At 41.5% G+C, this 13,782-nt stretch overlaps 1 long non-coding RNA gene and 1 pseudogene across 1 annotated transcript in view; one reads left to right on the top strand and one right to left on the bottom strand.

Moving 5' to 3' along the window:
• The window catches only part of LOC143982203 (uncharacterized), a 144,162-nt gene that overhangs the window by 107,260 nt on the left and 23,120 nt on the right, over positions 1 to 13,782 (bottom strand). The gene's annotated exons all lie outside the window — the stretch shown is intronic.
• LOC143986349 (5S ribosomal RNA) lies at positions 4,675 to 4,790 on the top strand (annotated as a pseudogene).

Here is a 13,782-nt window from a genome sequence, read left to right as displayed (position 1 = left end):
CACAGAAATTCCCAGACTTGAGAACGAACTACCATGTGTGAGCAATGGTTTAGTGATGCTAAACGTATGACCATTGCTACTAAAGGATCGAATCTTACTCCTACACAGCGACAGGCACTTATCCAACTACAGATTAGGCCAAACACAGTGATTATAGCCTCTGATAAGGGCGGTAACATCATCTTGATGACTAAATCCCAATATGAAAAGATGTATTAAGACATTTTGAATAACACACAGTGGTAAAAAACCGGTCTCAGTGAATGTAATATCTCAATTTAAGAATGAGTTCAAACAATTTATCTATATAGTCTATTTAAAAGCTTTTGTGGATAGGGGTACCTATGATTATATATATGTACAATTTCTTCAAGAAGCAACATTTTATTTATTTCCCAAAATACATAAAAGTCTTACTGTACCCCCAGGAAAGCCCATTATATTGGGAAATAGGATACATTACTGAAAATGCCAGTAGACTGGTTGACTTATTTTTAATGCCTCATGTTACTTGGCTCCCCTTTTATGTTAGAGAATACTTTGGATCCACTTAAGCATGTGGATGGCATTTCTGTCCCTCCTGCTTGTGACAATCAATGTGGAGGCCCTCTACTTGAGCATCCCTCATGAGCAGGGAGTCAGGATTGTAGCTCATGCCTAATGAAACAGGACCAAACACAATGGAAGTTCAATGAGTTCATTCTGAAAATGCTGTATTTTATACTCACGTGTAAATGGTTTACTTTCATGGGGTCCCACTACCTCAGGTACAGAGTGTGGCCATGGGCATTTGTTGTGCCCCAGCATATGATAACCTGGACCTGGGTGGTAGGAATGGGATATTATCTTCGATAATACTCTAAACACATACCTAAACCATGCAATTTTTTGGTTCAGGTATATAAATTATATTTTGGTCATCTAATGACCATGTTAAATTAGAATAGCTACAATCAGATATTTACCATTAATTTAATTTTCAATTAATTGCATTTTTGGACCTTCAAATTTAACTAGATAGATTAGAATTCGGGAAAACATACAAAATATTATCAAAGGCTACGCTAAGCACAGTATTTCTAAACATTACATCATAATAAAGACCCCTCCTTCCTTCTATTTTAGGGGATAGAAAAATACCATCCACAATGGAGGGATACTAATAAGGTCAAATCTTTGAGCCAACGTGAGTCCTTCTGGATACAGGAGATGCAAACATTATATCCATCAGGGCACAACATTGAATTTGAAATGAATTGTTTTATAAATAATTTTTAAGGTCATACTTCTGTGCATATTTAAATTCTCTTGTTTTATTTTTGTGTATCTTGGACACATATATGGGATTATTTCCTATTTTTTATATTTTTATTTTTCATATATCTCAAATTATTTTGGGATTATTATGATGTACCCTGCATTTATTTTATTATATATTCATATATTTTTTGGTATTTTTTGAATGGACATTCAGGTAATTTAATTGCAGATATCACGAACAATATATTATTATAAAACTGATAGTCCACAAGTACCTGCCCTCCAACTCGTGTTAACCCCACCGCGCTTATAGATGTGTGAAAAACTAAGACTAAAGCAGCCTCCTAAAACAAATCAAACATATATCAGAATTTATACTTCGAATCACCATAGAATAAATAGCGGCTCTCCAATAGACACTAATGTGATGTGTACACAGTGATCTCCTATATTATCTAAATAATGCGAACAAATGATTTTTAACCCATTCGCTACATATCTCAAAAAAGTGACTCATACCATATTAAGTGATGAAATCAAGAAAACATCAAACAAAAAGTATAAAAAGTATAAAAATAGCCACACGCTCCTTGTGAAGACTGTGAGGAACTCAAATAGAGATTAAAATTAAAAAAATATATAAATAAATAAATAAGTGTCCATAATATCCATAAGCACTCAAGTGATTTGATGAATAGTGTAGAATATTAATGTTATCCTTGTGCATGTCCACCACACCTCAGTGATTGTGATTCCACTCCCAATTAAGGACTTGCACTCACCAGCTACATTTGCCTCCCACTCTCGTGTTTGGCTTAATTTGCTTATAACCACTTTTATCAGGGCTTTTTTTTCGATTTGTAACTGAGTGAGACTAAGTTAATTATTAATGCTTTTAATCGTTTTAATAAATGTGAGTTTATTGCTAGCTGGGTGGAGAATTTCATTTTTAAACACTCGAATACTGCGCTATAGGAGGCACTTTTCTTGTCTTTTCTATGTATTTCTCTGCATCTACCGGTCATAAATGTGAACTATGGTTTGAAGCAGCACAGTGAGTGGAACTCATGCTAGCCATAGACCTTTTTTCCCCCATTCCTTGAGTAAAGGAAAGATTACAGAGGAGCCTTTGGAGGGATTATTGACACTAAGTGGAAGGCGTGTTTGACCCCTTGGGGTCATACAAAGGAGGTGAGAGAGAATTGCATATGGTGGTGGGAGCACTCTGGATAAGGAAGTTTTCTAAAGAAACATGACATTTTTTTACATCAGTTGAAGGAATTGTTTTTTGCTTTATTGTTTGGACTTTTATTTATTTTATGTAAACATATTGCACAACTCAGCTGAAGTCTTGTTGTATCTTATTTTATAGATTGTTATATTGCAGCACTGACACACTCTTCATTTTTTTATAGTTTTTTGTGGGAGCACATTAGTGACAGCTGCTGCAATTGTAGGTTTATTATTATTAGTTTATTATCCAATTATTTTGTATATTAGCGTGCAACTACTTTATTTCAAATTACATTGTCTATCAACTAGGTTATATCGAAAATTTATATTGAAAACAGGTAACACTATTCTTCACGCTCATAGTGCTCACCCTTTAGCCTTGATCTGTGGTATACCTTATGCACAGTATATCTGTTTACCATGATTTTAAAGAACACGTTGCACAGTTGCGTCAATGCCTCCTACAACTAGGCTATAGTAAATACCTTTTCTTTAATCATACATCATGGGACACAGAGCCATAGTAATTACTGTATGGGTTATAGTCCACCTACAGGTGCTGGACACTGGCGCACCCTAAACAGGAAGTTGCTATAAGACCAACAAACAGTACAGAACATATTACAGCACACACATTCAAGAATGACATTTCCAGTAGACTAGTTAAAAACACCTGAACATATTCAAAAAATATGGGGGTTTGGTCACACCATATGGTTATATAGTGCTAAGCCCACTTACTGCGTCAAAGTACCCCAAAATAGGGGGTCCTACCCTAGTAATAGAATGAAAGATCCTGCGTCTCAACCATGGGAGTCAAACTACTCTATGTGGGAGAACTGAAGGGATTGCTCCTATGCATTGGTGGCCACTAAATAAGAAGTAATGAAGTGGGGGAGGGGTGATCCATCCCAAAAAAACCTGGTCAGGATCTATACAATATACAGCGAACATATTTGGGGGGCACACCCTAATGCGTTTAAATTCAAGATGGTGCTGCTATAAGACCAACAGACAGTACAGAACATATTACAGCACACACATTCAAGAATGACATTTGCAGCAGGCTAGTTAAAAACACCTGAACATATTAAAAAAAATGGGGGTTTGGTCACACTATATGGTTATATAGTGCTAAGCCCACTTACTGCGTCAAAGTACCCCGGATTAGTGGGTTCTACCCTAGTAACAGAATGAAAGGTCCTGCGTCTCAACCATGGGAGCCAAACTGTGGGAGAACTGAAGGGATTCCTCCTATGCCACTAAATAAGAGGTAATGAAGAGGGGGAGGGATGCTCCATCCCAAAAAAGCCTGGTCAGGGTCTATACAATATACAGCGAACATATTTGGGGGGGGGGGGGGGCAGAGAAAGATTTCTCTCAAGTATTGGACCATCTTTTGGCAAAAAGTGATCATGGTGGCCCCATGTAAGTGCAGAGGCTGGGGCTTGGTTAAATCCAAATGGACATTCTGGATCTCAAAGATCTAAATTCAATTCCTGAATATAACCACTCTTTTTTTCACATGGAGTCAATCCAATCAGTTATCTCCATCCTACAAGGAGGAGAACTCCTGGCGTCAATCAACGTCAAAGAAGCATACCTCCATATGCCTATTTCCTTGCTCACTAGTAATATCTACTTTTCAAGGTGGAAAATCTTAATTTCCAGTGTGTAGCTCTGCTTTCCGGTCTAGCTACTGCACCTTGAGTGTTTTAAAAAGGTTCTGGCCCCACTTCTAGCCAGATTAAGGGCCTAAGGTATAATAATTATGGTTTACCTGAAAGATCTGTTCTTGATAGTCCAGTCGGTAGCCCACTTAGACCAAAGTATGGTCGCCACATTCAATTACCTGGAATATCTAGGTTGGATTCTCTGCCTAGGAGAAATCTTCTTTAAAACCATGAAAAGGGCTAAGATACTTGGGTCTGATCATAGATACACCCAGAAAAGGGTATTCTTGCCCCAGGCAAAGATCAGCGCCATAAAGGAACTGATTTAGGTGGTCGAAGCAAGATTAATTCTTCTATTCAACTTGGCATGAGGTTGTTGGGAAAGATGGTGGCTTCATTCAAGGCCGTTCCTTATGCTCAGTTCCATTTGAGACTGTTGAAAAACATTATCCTATTGGCTTGAAACAAAGGGTTCAAACCCTAGACTTCCAATGTGTCTGACTCCAAAGCCCACAGCCACATCACCCTGAAAGCACCTGATCTCGTCTGATCTTGGAGGCTAAGCAGGGTCAAGCCTGGTTAGTACCTGGATGGACCACCTGGAAATACCAGGTACTGTAGGCTGGGTACGCCGGAACCTCAATTTATGGTTAATATCCAAAAATCTGCAAAGGGGAAAATCCTTCCTTCAGTTACCACACAGATCAGAAATGACCTTGCCCATTATCATTCTAGAAATTCAGGCAGAGCACTTGGTTCTGAGGGCCTGAAATGTCCTGCCAGGATTCAATCCGACTATGCCACAGCAATGGCCTATATTAATCACCAAGGGGGCACAAGAAGTTGTGCGGCCCAGAGAAAGGTGTATCATATCCTATCTTGTACTTTGCCCATCTGCGATCTTCATTCTAGGAATAGAAAATTGGCAGACGGACTACTTGAGTCACCAGCAGTTGTTCCCAGGAGAATGGTTCTTTCACTCTGATATCTTTCTGTCAATATGTCAAAGATGAGGGATCCCAGACATAGATCTGTTTACATCCAGGTTCAACAAAGAAATCAACAACTTTGTGTCAGGGATCGTAAAGATGACAGTAGGGGACCTATGGACCCTACCGCTGCTGCCAGACCTTCTTTCGCAAGGTCCGGTATTCCATCCTACTTTACAAATGCTAAATTTAACGGTTTAGCTATTGAGACCCACGCTCTGAAGAAACGTGGGCTGTCAGGTTCAGTGGTTTCTATCTTGGTTAATGGAAGGGAGCTGGCCTCCATAATTATATATTATGGAGTCTGGGAAGCATATGTCTCCTGGGGTGCATCGTTGACTTTCTGCAGATGGGGTAAGAAATAAAGCTGGCCTTGAGTGCTTTCTAAGGACAGGTCTCGGCCTTATCGGTATTATTTCAATGACCACTTTCTTTGCTTTCTTTGGTTCCCAATTTTATTCAGAGGGTACCAAGGCTTAATCCCCGGTTAGGTCACCCCTGAACCCTTGGGACTTGAATTTAGATTTGATGGCATTACAAAACAGCCTTTTTTTGCACCGACACAACATATTCCCTTGGTCCTTTTTTGACAAGGAAACTATTTTTTTCTCGTAACCATATCTGCTGCAAGAAGGGTATCAGAAATGGCTGCTTTTTCTTGTAAAGAGCCATATTATTGTAAAGATAAGGTAGTATTGCGTCCTCATCCTAATTTTGTAGCGGACGTAGTATCAGGTTTTTATCTAAATCAGGATATTGTTCTATCTTCAGTTTTTCCAGAACCCTGTTCTATGGAAGAAAAAACATTCTCTTGATGTGGTGAGAGCAGTCTACTTAAAGACGACTGCTCAGGTTTGAAAATGTATGTTTTGTTCATATTGCCTGAAGGTCCTAAAAGAGGACAGGCAGCATGGAAATATACTATTCTAAATGGATTTGACAGGTAATTATTCCAGCTTATGGTTTAAAGAGGTAGTTTCTACCCTCTCAAATCAGAACACACTCCTCTAGGGCTGTTATTGCTTCGTAGGCAGTGCATCATCAAGCAGCCATGTTTTAAATCTGCAAGGCCGCAACTTGGTCTTCAATCCATACATTTACCAGATTCTATTAGGTTAGGATGTAAAAGACATAAGGATGTCACCTTTGGGTGCAGTGTACTGCAGGCAGCAGTATAAGTCCTCTGATCTCATGGTGCCCTACTTTTGTTGTGTCTCCCTCCCCTCAGTTGGCATTGCTCTGAGACATCCCACATAGTAATTACTATGGCTCTGTGTCCTGTGATGTACGATTAAAGAAAATAGGATTTTTATAACAGCTTACCTGTAAAATCCTTTTCTTTTGAAGTACATCACAGGACACAGAGGTCCCGACCCTCTTTCTAGTATACATGTGTATTGCTTTGCTACAAAACTGAGATGCTCCCCGTATGGGAGGGGTTATATAGGGAGGCAACTTTCTGTTTAGGGTGTGCCAGTGTCCAGCACCTGAAGGTGGACTATAACCCACATAATAATTACTATGGTTATGTGTCCCCTGATGTACTTCAAAAGAAAAGGATTTTACAGGTAAGCTGTTATACAAATCTTATTTTATGTGAAGCATATAACAAAGCTCTTAGTAAGACCAGGACATCTCTGCTGTATCAAATACGCACAAACAAGACAGAACAGAATTCTGTAAAGTTCATTACAAAGTTTTCTGCCCAGCCTCAGAAATTATGCACACTTCTACAATGACATTAGCACCTTTTGCAGGAAGATGTACACACTGGCCAAATACATTAACCCCTACCCGCTGAGCGTACGCAGATGTGCATACTCGGCTTTCGGGGGGTATACCGGGATGATGCCCGCACCTGCAGGCATCATCCCGGTACCGTTTTTTTCAGCAGGCGATTGGCTATCCAAGCATAACAACTGATGCGGCTAAAAGCCGCTCGGCTGTTATGCCGGAGGAGCGGGAGGGGACGTCCCCCCCTCCCGCTGCCTCCCGCCGCTGTTACCGGTGCGCCCGCTCGATCGGGAGCACCGATTCAAATTCCCCTGCCTCCGGCTGCTGGGGAGGAACTGGAATGAAGCCGTAATCGGCTTCATTCAGTCTCCTCATCGTAAACACGGAAGCGACGTCATGACGTCACTTCCCATTTACTCGGCTGCCAATAGCGCCTGTTTTAAAAAAATATCCGGTATTCAGAATCGCCGTTTTCAGCGATCTGAATACATTGAAGTGTAAAGGAGGGGGTGGGGGGTCTTTTAGACCCCCGATACCTCCATAAAGAGTACCTGTCACCACCTATTACTGTCACAAGGGATGTTTACATTCCTTGTGACAGCAATAAAAGTGATCAATTTATTTATTTATTTTTAAACACAATTTAGTCATTTTAAAATAAATAAATAAATAAAAACATTTTTTTTAAAGCGCCCGCCGTCCCCTCGAGCTCGCGAAGCAAAGAAAACGCATACGGAAGTCGCGCCTGCGTATGTAAACGGTGTTCAAATCACACATGTGAGGTATCACCGCGATCGTCAGAGCGAGAGCAATAATTCTAGCACTAGACCTCCTCTGTAACGCAAACTTGGTAACCGTAAAACAATTTTAAAGTGTCGCCTATTGAGATTTTTAGGTACCGTACTTTGTCGTCAATCCACAAGTGCGCGCAATTATAAAGTGTGACATGTTTGGTATCTATTTACTCGGCGTAACATTTTCTTTCACATTACGTAAAAAATTTGGGCTAATTTTACTGTTTTTTTTTTTTTTATTCATGAAAGTGTCCCTTTTCCCAAAAAGTTGCGTTTAAAACACCGCTGCGCAAATACCGTGTGACATAAAATATTGCAACAATCGCCGTTTTATTCTCTAGAGTCTCTGCTAAAAATATATATATAATGTTTGGGGGTTCCAAGTAATTTTCTAGCAAAAAATATGGATTTTAACTTGTAAATGCCAAATTCCAAAAATAGGCTTAGTCATGAAAGGGTTAAGGATCACCCAGAGGTGTTTTAGGAAAACAACATATTTTGCTAGACAAATTAACAGCTAGTAACTACATGCTCAATTATACATCCATGGTTCAACCTAGAGGTTTGTTTATTTGTGGACAGTGTCCTCATTGTTTGCGGGTTCTTTTAGGGGCATGTTTTGATTTACCTAAGGCCCCTTTCACACTGGAGCTCTACGGGCGTTGGCGGCAAAACATCGCTATTTTTAGCGCCGCTGTACCGTCTTTTTAGCGATGGTATTCGGACGCTAGCAGGGCGGTTTTAACCCCCTGCTAGCAGCCTAGAAAGGGATAAATCCACTGTTGCAGCGACGCTTTGCCGGCGGTATAGCCATGCTGCCCTATTCATTTCAATAGGCAGGAGCGGTGAAGGAGCGGTATACACACCGCTTCTTCACCGCTCCAAAGATGCTGCTAGCAGGACTTTTTTTACCGTCCTGCCAGCGCACCGCTCCAGTGGGAAAGTCCTCGGGCTTTCACACTGGAGTTGGAGGAGTGGCTCTTTCAGGGCGCTTTGCAGGAACTATTATTAGCACTGTAGTGCCTGCAAAGTGACCCCAGTGTGAAAGGGGTCTTATGGTGCCATTTTTAAACGATGGTCCCATGCTGATTGTGAAACACAGGGGGTTGTATATTTAATGGTCTGCGATTGCGGGATTAAATACATTGCCAAAAACATTTGCCAATTTAGGCAGAGGTTTATACTATTCAGATAAAGCTAAAACGGTGATCCCAGTTAACCTGGGCCTGTATCACCAATTTTTCACCTCTCATGAGAGTTTTATAATACTGGATGTATTCAAAAGAGACCCACATGGCGGTAACTGGGACAGAAAAATCCTACAAAAAGAGACCATATGGATTGACCCAACCTCCTGGTAGTAACAATGTACTATACTATAAATCTTTTTTGTCCCCCTTTTGGATATCCTTTTGGGCTCAAACAATAGTGTACTAACATATATTAATTGATACTTTGAAAATACTGTGAAATATTGTGGAAGATTAGCCTATTGTGGATCCCCTTTTCTGGAAAAAAAAGGTGAGTGTGCAGGCAAATTCTTTAAAGTCTGGTGAGTTGCCAGGTTTATTTAGCAGAGGTTTGCAAAATAATGAAAACTATACAGTAGTCCTCCCTATACAGGTTGGGTCTGGTCCCCGGCACATAAAAAACATGTGGCAAAACCTTGTTTTTAAGTCCAAACAGGGCTCTCTCTCAGATTCCCTTCTGAGTTTCAGGTCAGAGCTATCCTGTTCTCTCTTCCTGCTCATTTTAAAGTCCACCTGAGTGTGGACTCAAATGGACCACAACATCTGGACCGGAACCAAGCCTGCCACAGAGGCTGGAAAAATCTGGGCCTAAATCCACTTCACTCTCTTGCAACAGAACGCATGCGAGATGAAATATATTGATTATCCATTACCTTACCTTGCATAATGTCACATATCCTCCCCCTCCGCTCAAGCCCCTGAAGCTGAGCAATTGACCCAAGCATACAGTGCATGTGGGAGAGGGTATCCACATTGTTTTGGAACTTGCCAGGCCTATGATCTACTGTAAACTTAAAGGGCTATAAGGCCAGGAACCATCTTGTCATGCAGCCATTTTTCTCCCTGTTGTCACACATCCACTTTAGGGGAGCATGATTAGTGACCAGCTTAAATTACCTCCCTAATACTTCAGAGAATCTAAGACCCATTTAATAGCGAGACACTCCTTCTCAACAATGGCATAGTTTTTTTTTCATGCCTGTTCAGTTTTCAGGCTCAGGTATACAACCACTCCTCACCATCTCTGTTCTGGGATAGAACAGCACCTAAGTTCACCCCAGCGGCATCACCCTAAGCACCCTTAGCCAGAGCTATGACTAAGCACCCCATAGTGGTGTGAAACATGTGAGCTTTTCATTGATCCTGTGCCTCTGATGTCTTTGCACCAGAAGAATTTTTTAACCGTCTTCAATAAAGGTGTCAACAGAGTGTGGCCGTCCAGTCTTTTCTTCAATTCATTCCTATGTGCAGAGCCAGCAGCTGTTTCCGTTAGCAGGTGGGATGCATTATGAGATGTCTGCCTATAGCAGTGTTCTGTTGTTGTTTATTTTAACTAGGTACTTGTCAGGCTTTATGGTTGGAGTTGGCCATGGGGGTATTTCTATGTATGGGGATTTTTTCCTTTTTATGTGATGTAAACTTTTTTAGTGACCTAACCGTGTAGGGCAAGTGAGTGGTGTCATTTCCCCTCCACTGACAATTCTGAAGGCATCCAGACCTGACACGCCCTATCAGTTTACCTGTAGTGGAAGTCCGTTGCTAAATCTGGAATACCAATATCAATCCCTTGAATAGTTTGTGGGCTAGTTGCCACTTGTATTTATATCCGTAAGCCTAATGGGAGTCAGTGTATATTATTTCTAGGTTGTGATAATCATTCTTTTTATGGTCAGTACACATGGAACAGCAGTTTAACCATTGCCTCAGTGGACAATTCTGCACATAAATAAATGTTAATAAATGTAAGTGGCACCCCTTATTCTGTGAGAATTAAGTACTATTGGTATATATGCTATATTAAGTATTTGTTCTTCCTACCATCTCCCGCAGCTCTTTATTGTGCCCCTGCACGTACTACAGGATTAGTGTTGTTACTGGCCTGTGTAGTCTTCGGCTGACTCTAGGTGTGTTAAAATATGCACAGTATTATATACTCATTAAGTACATATGTACTACCCTATTAGTTTGTTAATCATAAAGGTATGATATGTGATGTACAGATATTTAATATGTGCATTCTTCCTCTATATATATGTATATATATATATATATATATATATATATATATATATATATATATATATATAGACACACTACAAGCTCCTGACGAAGCTACTATGTTGCAAAACATGTAGGACTACAGTTTTTGAAAGGTGGAACCCTCGCACTGGGAGAAGTTTGAGAGTATTTATTATACAGCTCTCATATCTTGTTACTTGTGCGGGGAACACATCTTGTCCAAATCTAAAGATTGCATTGTTTTTATTGGTAGTTTTAGAACAATTTGATGACTATAGATAATTGTATAGCTTTGTTAATAAAGACTATTTAATTTTAATATGATGCATTGGAGTTTGTGCCTAAAAAGTCCATATTAAAAATCTATATATATTATTGTGTTCTAAAAAAAGCTTTTGGCATGTGGCGCCGATGATTTCTACTGTACCCACAGTACCACCCTGTGGTTACAACCTATAATCTCAATTACTTTAAAGAAGAACTTCAGTCTCCCACAAATTGGCCTAATCCCTCTCTGGCGCTGTCATCTTTAAAAATCAGGTGTGAATGCAGAAGAGCAGAAGGGCTCTGCCCAGCCTTTGTTACTTTGCAGAGACCTGCAGCATACCTGAGCATGTGTGCATCCACAGACAATCTGAGATTCAAGACTTCATACCTGCATATTCTCTGTGCATGCGTTGGAATCTCTCACTTGTGCGCAGATATGCTACAGATCTCTGGCAGGTCCCGTAGCCCTGAGGCACATATACACATGTGTAGAATCTGGCAGCTGTCACACCTTCATTTGCTGTCTGACCTTGCCAGCAATTATTATTGCCTTACAGGGCTATTCCTCTCATTTAAATTTTGGGTCCGTCTAATGCCTGTCTGGCACTGATGGTAAGAACACACCTCTTAGCCCCTGTACACATGGTCGGAGATTTCCACAACCAAATCCGTCAGATTTTGCCCGTCGGATTTTGTCCGGTGGATCTTGTCCGAAACTGTTGCATACATACGGTTGGACAAAGTAGGCGAAAAATCCGATCTTTCAGAACGTGATGATGTCATTTCGTTACGATGGGACTATATTCAGGCTAGTAGCCAATAGCTTTGATGTAGGAATTTGATCTGAATTGGATCTTGTCCGAAACTGTTGCATACACACGGTTGGACAAAGTAGGTGAAAAATCCGATCTTTCAGAATGTGATGATGTAATTTCGTTACGATGGGACTATATTCAGGCTAGTAGTCAATAGCTTTGATGTAGGAATTTGATCTGAGCATGCGTGGCACTTGGTCCGATCAAAATTCTCTACACATGATCGGAGTATGTCCGATCGGCCCAGTTGGTCGGGAAATATTTCCAACATGTTGGAAAATTGGGTCTGACGGATATTCCGACGGAATCAGTCCGATGCATACCACACACAGTCGGATTATCCGACGACACGGTCTGATAGGACACAATCCGACGGATTCTCCGACCGCGTGTACAAGGGCTTAAACTATGTCAGGTTATTGTGTATGTATGCTCACATATTTGGGTTTTTTTTCAGTAAAGCTGTGGTCTTGCCCTTTTCCAGCTTACTCAGTCTTTGTGTTATCATTGAGCAAGGTTACTGTGATTAAACATATAATTCAAATCCAAAAGGGTCAGCAGGATCAGCAGGGTCAGCAGGATCTCAAATCCGTACACTAATGCCACGCACACACGATCAGACTATCCGGCAGACTTGGTCCGGCGGACCAGAGTCCACTGGACAATCCGCCTGTGTGTGGGTTCCCGTGGACTTTTTCTTTCCAAAAGTGCGGCGGACTTAGAAAGAAGTTTTGACTCAAGCGCACACACGGCCGGATTGTCCGCCAGACTGTCGACTGTCGACTCTCGGACTACAAATACTGCAGCTGCTGACTTTTAATAATCAGCCACTTACCTGTCCCACGGTCCAGCGATGTGGGGGATCGAAGCCCCGCTCGTCTCCCCCTCCGTTCGGTGGCGCCGGCATGATAACTGTGGGCGCCCGGCTGTAGCTTCACAGCCGGGCACCAACTGTGCATGCGCGAGCGGCCGTGCAATCATCTGGGACCTGTCACGTGTCTCAAATGATTGACAAGAGGGGGGGGGGCAGAGCTGAGACCTTCCTGCGCTGAGGGGAAGTGATGTCACAAGCCCAGCCACTAAAGGAGGCAGGCTATGATGGACCCCCTAGCAACAGGGTGCAACTCCACTTTAATATCATTGAGCCACATCCAATTCATAAACCTTGGGCCAAACCCAAATTTCCACAGGAGTACTTTCCACAGGTAGCCCCACTCAATGGAGTCGAAAGCCTTCTCCACGTCCAGTGAGACCACTACTCCTGCCGCATCGGCTTGTGCCCTGTCAATATGGGTGAAGAGTTGTCTGATATCGATATCTGTTCCCCTACTAGCATGAACCCCATCTGGTCTGGGTGTATCAGTGCGGTTATAACTGTGTTCAGTCTGTTAGCTAGAATTTTTGCCAACAACTTGGCATCAACATTCAGTAGGGAGATAGGGCAGTATGAAGAGCATAAGGCGAGGTCCTTCCCTGGATTGGGGATCGCCACTATAACTGCCTCTCTCATAGTGCTGGGAAGTGCTTACATCTTTGCTGATTCAGTAGTGTGTAGTCTGGTAGCGAGTTACCCTGTGTACTGTTTGTAGAACTCGACAGGGATGCCATAAAGCCCAGGAGTCTTGCCAGACTGCAAGGTTTTAAGTGCCGTCAGGATTTCCTCCAACGTGATGGGTCTGTCCAGTCTTTTACGGTAAGTTGATGAGAGAACCTGGATGTAAATATCCGATAGGTAGGACATCAGATCC

This window comes from Lithobates pipiens, unplaced genomic scaffold (assembly GCF_037356315.1).
Source record: "Lithobates pipiens isolate NorthernLeopardFrog02 unplaced genomic scaffold, aLitPip1_a1.2 Scaffold_16, whole genome shotgun sequence".
In the NCBI taxonomy this organism is placed as follows: Eukaryota; Metazoa; Chordata; class Amphibia; order Anura; family Ranidae; genus Lithobates; species Lithobates pipiens.
The sequence above is the reverse complement of the archived record's forward strand: the minus strand, read 5'-3'. Positions and strand labels throughout refer to the sequence as shown.